Genomic DNA, 7,349 nt, shown 5'->3' with positions numbered 1-7,349 from the left:
ATTGAATTCTGAGGTAACGGAGGCTCCCCTGTGGGATGTATCCCTCATCTGTATTCGCTCACCACCCTCCACCACCTCATCTCGTATAAATTCACTTACTTGCTTGTTTACTTACAAGAAATCTGTATATTATATATATTATTACATATATATAATATTTTGAGATGTTTTATGTTTTATTATTTGTTTTATTTTTTAATTCAACATAAAACAAAAATAAATACAAGTAACAAAGGACTAAAAATACACAAACATACCAATTTGTATTATTGTCCTTCTGATTACTCCAATAAAATGGAGCCATACAATGACAAAAGAAAACCGACACAATCACCTGGATACAGTTTTACTAGTTCCGTCGACACTTTGGGTTAGCAGGCAGCGCTCTTGCACAAAAGCTTATCTATTCAGGGCAAACAGTTATTCATGCAAACTTTTAAAGTAGACAATCACATAACTCTGGTAGTCACAGTATACCATATATAACTTATATTACGGGAAGAGATAGTAACCTTGCTTATAACTAGAACTTTGTTATCTGGGCTAATTCAGTTTCCATGATATAAGAGCTGAAACAAAAGTCAGTTATCAAAAGTCAGTTATTAAAAGAAAATGAATCTGCAACTATTTTTATAATGAATCTTTCAACAAGTCATTTGTTCACTTTCTTTTGTCATCTGTTTACTTACCTGTGATCAGAGCTAGCACCTAACAAGAAATCTGTGTTTTGATATTTTGACATGTTAAATTTCAGTGTAAAAAAAAATTAAATTCTCTCTCATAAAAAGGAGCCATACAATGAGAAAAAACCTGACACAATCACCTGGATACAGTCTTACTAGTGCACGTGCTGACACTCACATACACAGACACAGACACACACAGACACACAGACACACACAGACACACAGACACACACACACACACACACACACACACACACACACACACACACACACACACACACACACACACACACACACACACACACACACACACACACACACACACACACACACACACACACACACACTTTCCTCTCTTATACATCCGGGCAGTGGGGATTGCTTCAGAAAAACAGCACCTGCTCCTCCATTTGAAAACTATTTAGGGAGGCATCAAACTCTATCAGGGCAGGTCTGATTGCGGTCGCCTCTTCACAGTCCCCCAATCACTCAGTGAGTCAATTAGCCCCCCGCCCCTCCACACACACTCACACACACACACACACACACACACACACACACACACACACACACACACACACACACACACACACACACACACACACACACACACACACACACACAGACACACACACAAACAATATGCACAAACTCCCATTCCCCTCCGTCTGCTGTGGGTTCCGCCAGGGAATCAGAGTCCATCGACGGCCTCCCGGCAACACCTGAGGCCCCCCCGTCCACCCAGCCCCAGCCCCTTCTCTCCACCCACAGTCAGCTAATAGCGGTGCTCCAAGGGCACGCAAACCACAATGGCGTTCAATTCACCCCCATTGTACCCTTTTTACCAATCCTCATACCAGCGACTCAACAGCTATTTAGAAGATGATAGGAAAAGAGAGAGGGAGTGGAGTAGAGCGAGAGGAAAGTCGGAAATGAGTGATGCAACAACGGGGGTGATGCGTCCTCTCACCTCTGTGATCATTTAGTTTGTTCAATGGAAGCGAATTTCATTGTGCTCTTCAGGTGCATGTGCTTGTTTCGGGCTTCGTCTTTGCAAGTATTAAGAGTATGTTAGCGTGTTCCTTGTTGCATCCACTTTCACCTGCTTGTATGTGTGTGGGGCCTCCGTTCCGTCGACTCTTTGGGTTAGCAGGCGGCGCTCTCACACAATCGCTTATTTATTCAGGGCCTTTTGAAATAATCGAGTTGACACATCTGTCAGATGGTGAGAGGAGGAATGCTAAAAGGTCACCGGGCGAGGTACCAGCTGCTCCCGCACCAAACCTTTCCTGCCTCCAAATAGCACAGTCATTACACCACAACAGATGGGACTCCTGCCTTTCATTTCTGCCCTGCTCGCACACACTCACGCACGCACATAGGAGCCTATGTGGCAAGCACCCATCACACTTATCCACACATGCACACATATACACAGAGGTGCAGTCACACCAGACACTTGTCACTGACAAGACAGCCAAACAGGCAGAGACATGTACTGTACACATGTGTGCGCGCACGCACACACACACACACACACACACACACACACACACACACACACACACACACACACACACACACACACGCACACACACACAAGTAACAGACAAGTAACACGCCACTATTCCCTCCCTCTGTCACTGTCTCGCTTGCTCTCACTTGCTCACTCTATACTCTTTCTCTCCAGGTCTGATTTCCATGTACAAGGTCAGTATCAGCTGTCTACAGGGAACTTCACTCCCTGATACCCGGTGCAGGAGAAAGGGACAAACGCAGTCACACTAAGCACAAAAGGCGGGGGAGACGTTCTCTCTGCAGTCTCTTTCTTTCTCATTCAACTTCCTTTATTTTATCTCTGAGCTATTATTCAATGATGATATCTGTCTCAAAGACAGAATGGAACCTTTTGGCCATGCGGAAAGTGATGTATAATTCAAACAATGGTTAGATGTGATACAACAAAATCTTTAATGGACTTATATCTTGGACCTGCTTTGTTGGGTAAAAAAAAAAAAAAGCTAGGCATGGTGAAAACCAAAGAAAAGCCTTAGGCCTTGCTCCAAGTCCTACCTTTGATGGAGCTCTGTAGATTCAAGTTTGCTTGAATAGAGAGGCCTTTTTCTGATGACTGCATGAAAATAATGTATTTCCTCCCCCCAAGCACTGAAGGCATATGGCAACCTTAATCACCTTATAAGAAAACCAAACTAGTGCAGACATGTTGCTTCAAAGATCATTGATTACCCAATCCAGCTGTCGTCGTTTCGTCTCCATGCACATCATCAGATGCCATTGAACACTTACTGATACTGTGTGCTCTTTCAACGTCAAGTGAGATACAGGAGCGACTCTTTGTTTTGCTTTACAAAGGGCATGTTGCTCTTAAATATGTAATTGTTCCGAGCGAGTCGTAGAGTCATTTGCTGTATTTTCCAGCTCGGCTATTGTTCCAGTTAATGAGCTTGAAAGAAACTCGCAACTACACAGGGAGAAAGCGGGGCGCGCAAATGATACGCCACAATGCATAGCTTGCTGTATGCAAATGTGTTGAAACAAACAGTTAGCAAAGTTGTGTACAATTCCTTAGTAATTAATGATTACACTATGCCTAGTGTACAAAACAGGCCCAAAGCACATTAAGGATACGTCTATATTGCTTTGCTAGGTCACACATGAGACTGAAACATTGTGTTGAATTCGGTTTTTACATGAAATTAACACTTTTTTTTGCAATGCATAGTATGCATTTTGCATTTTTGGTGTACAGCAATCCACATTGTGTGGCTATCTAGCTATGAAATGGCAGGGTGCATTAAAAGGGTAATAATGCATAAATCATGTAAATGCACAGTTAGGATATAGCCAGTGATTTTTATAGCCAACTATATGTGGAACATTACTCAGATGTGTCTTCTACAGCAGGTTGAAGCATTACATTTCCGTCTCAGCTCTGTTTGTGCACACCTTAGTGTTGTAAAATATTGAAACCTCTCAGGGTGGACATTACATCTACTACATTGTTAGCAGAATCCATTGCATATTTTATCATCGACATTTATGAGCTTTTGTAGAAAATGTAAGTACTAGGTATACAAGGAATGTCCAGCTTTACTCTGAGGCACGTAACATCATTGGAAAAAAAGATTAAATTTTATCATACATGACACATTACAGCTATAGTTTTAATATTAATACTCCATTGCACAAACTATTAAACATCCACTTCCAGTCAGCACAAAGGAAAACCGTTGCCAATCCGGTGTCATTTGCGGCTTAATGATATCAAACAAACCGACAATGACAGACAAGTTATCGCCCACGACGACACCCCGCACACACGTTATCATCTGTGAGTAACTCTTATCAGTTATTTGTGTCACTGCAAAGTTCATGTGTCAGACCCATATGTGACCCATTAACATAACTATCAGAAACAGTTGTGGTGGTAGACTTCACAGCGCACTCGCCGATGCCTTCGAGCTCCTCTCTGTCCAGTGAGCTGCACATGTCAACATCATGACCGCGTGTGTGCGTGAAGGAGGAATAATAATCAAACGTGATTTGACAGATGATACTTGTGTTGTATGTGCGAGTGTGTGTGTATGTGTGTGTGTGTGTGTGTGTGTGTGTGTGTGTGTGTGTGCACGCTCTATTTGCTCTACCGTCGTAATGGGCAGCTGCCATTATTAATAACCGTTAATCTTACAGTCCACAAATTAAGTTTTCCATTTTCCTCCTTCATGGGTGTGTGTGTGTGTGTGTTTATGTGTGTGTGTACCTTTACATATGTGTACACTGATGTGATTGATGACCCCTTGCTTCATTTCCCCCCAGCACCCTCTCAGATTTAGTGTCCTCAAACTCCCTTTGCCCCCCCCCACCCCCCCCCACCCCCCAAGCACAGTAAACATACTGTAAAGCAGCCGATTTACTTTATGACTCCTGTGTTCCAGACCTTTAGTGGATTTACTGTCATTTTTATGTATTAGCTGGTACTGGAATGCGGTGGGTGATAATGAATGACAGGCATCTGGTCACGGAGAGGAAAAAGTGCTTCGCTTGCAACTTTAATGGAATCAACAGAACACTAAACGACATTCAATTAAAATTTGTTCTTTTCACCACAATGGATAGAGCTATATGGCTACATTAAAGACTATTTCAAGGGTGATGGATTCTTTATATTAGATAGTGCAATTGGCTTCAATCGTGCAATTTTGAGTTCTTGATGAAAGTGAAGGGAAGATTCATGTAATCTATCTAATACATATAAATCATTTATCACCATTAACCCCTTTCAGTGTACAGTGTTCATCAGATAGCCTTTAGTTTCCATTCTCTCTCTTTCGAGGGATCCTCTTGTCTCCACTGTGAATGGCATTTTGTCATTGTTTTTTATTTTTTTCTCTACGTTTATTCCATCAACCGCGGAAAGTCTGACCCAAATAGTTGGTCTGTGGGGTTAAACAGTGCACGGCACAGTTGCACTTGGAATGGGTAGGAATACATTGAGAGAATATAGTGCCGAAGGAAAGAGCTGTCTCATGACAGGCTAAAATATAAAGATATTATAAATATAGCGTATACTTAAACTGATTTCTTTTTTTAAAGATGACTAAAGTTTCGGTACTCCTTTCTGCTCCAAAACTGGCGGAATGCAGACCTTCGTCTACTGTAAGTAACAAATACACTCACTGTGGATAGGTGCCTCATGCAACCCAATTCAAAAAAAGCAGAACAAACCCTTTAAGAAGCTTAAAAGTTAAAAAGAAAAAAATCTACAGTATTGCATAAATACCCTATATTCTCCGTCAGCTTGTTCCAGTAATTCTTTTCAAGTCTAGCTACACATGATGCTTACACTGACTGAAATGTTTGAATCCAAGGCTCCAACCGAGCCTGAAGTTATGTGTTTTGGCTTTAATGATAATAAGTCAGTGGTCATTGTTGAAGGATTTTTCAACATTCGGGAATATGATTATTCCCTTTCTTACCTCTTAAGCTTACTTATTTACATGTAATGTAATGATTATGTTTAAATTTTAGTATATAAGTATAACTAAGTATAAAACTGAAAATTTGGCAGTTGCCAGGCAGCCAGCAGAGACTCAAGGAAATGAATGGTCGTTTTTTCTTGTATGGATTATTCAAATGAGATATCATGTGGTAATTAGTGAGCTTTAGAGGTACAAGTAGGAGGATTTTCGTAGCTTTGGACAGAACCAGCCTACCTGTTTCAATGGGATTCCAGTCTTAATGCTAAGCTAAGCTAACCAGCTACTCACGTAAGCTACATATTTTTAATGCAGACATGAACGTGGTATCGATGCGCTCATCTAACCCTCAAGTAATTCAGTAAACGTACTCCCAAAAATGTCAAAGTATATTTTTAAAGGGTTCAAAGAAACCCTTTTGATAGATCGTGTCTTGCATTTATATGCACTTTGTTGCCTGGTGCAGATTTTTCATTTTGAACTGCTTAGGTATACTCTCTGAGTGTTGTCAAAAGGCAGTCTGGGAAACACAGGAAATTGCTATCAGAGATAAAAGCGGATGAGACGGGTTAGGAAAAGTACGTGAAAATATTGTTTGCAAACACTTCATTACAGAACAACTCCCAGAGTGCACTGAACAACAAAGTAAAGCTTTTGACGAGTGGAAATTCCTGCTGTTATTGGTGTTAATGGGGTGGGAACAATGAAAGCAATTACAAGGGATGACTTAAATTGATTTAAAAAAATTGAAGGTAAGCCGTTGAATTCCCACAATAAGTATATGTGCATGTAGACTACTTAAGTGTCTCAGCCAAAGCATAAGCATCTAGAAGAGGACACGTACTATGGCTCCTCAAACAGAAGAGTTTCTGAGATCATTTTCTTCTGCTTTTTTGCATAAGATACATGTTTTCTATCCTGATTTCTCCTTTGCATTATCACATTCAAACTCACTATTGAATTCTAATGACTAAATGATCTTACTGCCACCAATCAGTCAGTCTTGGTCTTGTCCTGATATACTATGACAGTTATTAAGAGCACTGCACCTTTAGCCATGGGTGTTGCTCAGTGCAGTTTAAAGTGTACGTGCTGCAGTGTTCAGCCTTTCACCGTTCACCGTTCAAAATGTCTTTTGCTCTCAAGTCTTGACTTTTTTTCTTTTCTGTACGCTCTCTGTCACTCCCTCATGTGAATCTCTCTCACTATTGCTCTGCTCCCCTTTCCTTTCACCTTGTCCTTCTTTGAGTCAAGAGGGTGGCAATAATCCTTTCTAATAGCAGATGACAGCTCCACATAACTTGTGACATTAGCTCTTAGCCATAACACTTTTACAACCCTTAGTCTTAATGGCAGATTTGTCTGCAGACAACTCTTACTCTCACTCTCTCTGTCTCTCTGTCTCTCTGTCTCTCTCTCTCTCTCTCTCTCTCTCTCTCTCTCTCTCTCTCTCTCTCTCTCTCTCTCTCTCTATCTCTCTCTCTCTCTTGTAATGTCTTTGGGCCTGAGCGATCTGGGGCCCCCCATCGCACACTCTTTATTACCGTATGGGCCGTGGTATTCCATCACATTCTGCTCCTCGTCACACAAAAGTACATGCACACACAGTCATGAGTGCACAGACCCACATTCACACTTGTCCCCACAGGGCCATAGATTGATGGTA

Source organism: Echiichthys vipera (genome assembly GCF_963691815.1).
Source record: "Echiichthys vipera genome assembly, chromosome: 13".
NCBI lineage: Eukaryota > Metazoa > Chordata > Actinopteri > Perciformes > Trachinidae > Echiichthys > Echiichthys vipera.
Note: the sequence above shows the minus strand (reverse complement) of the source record.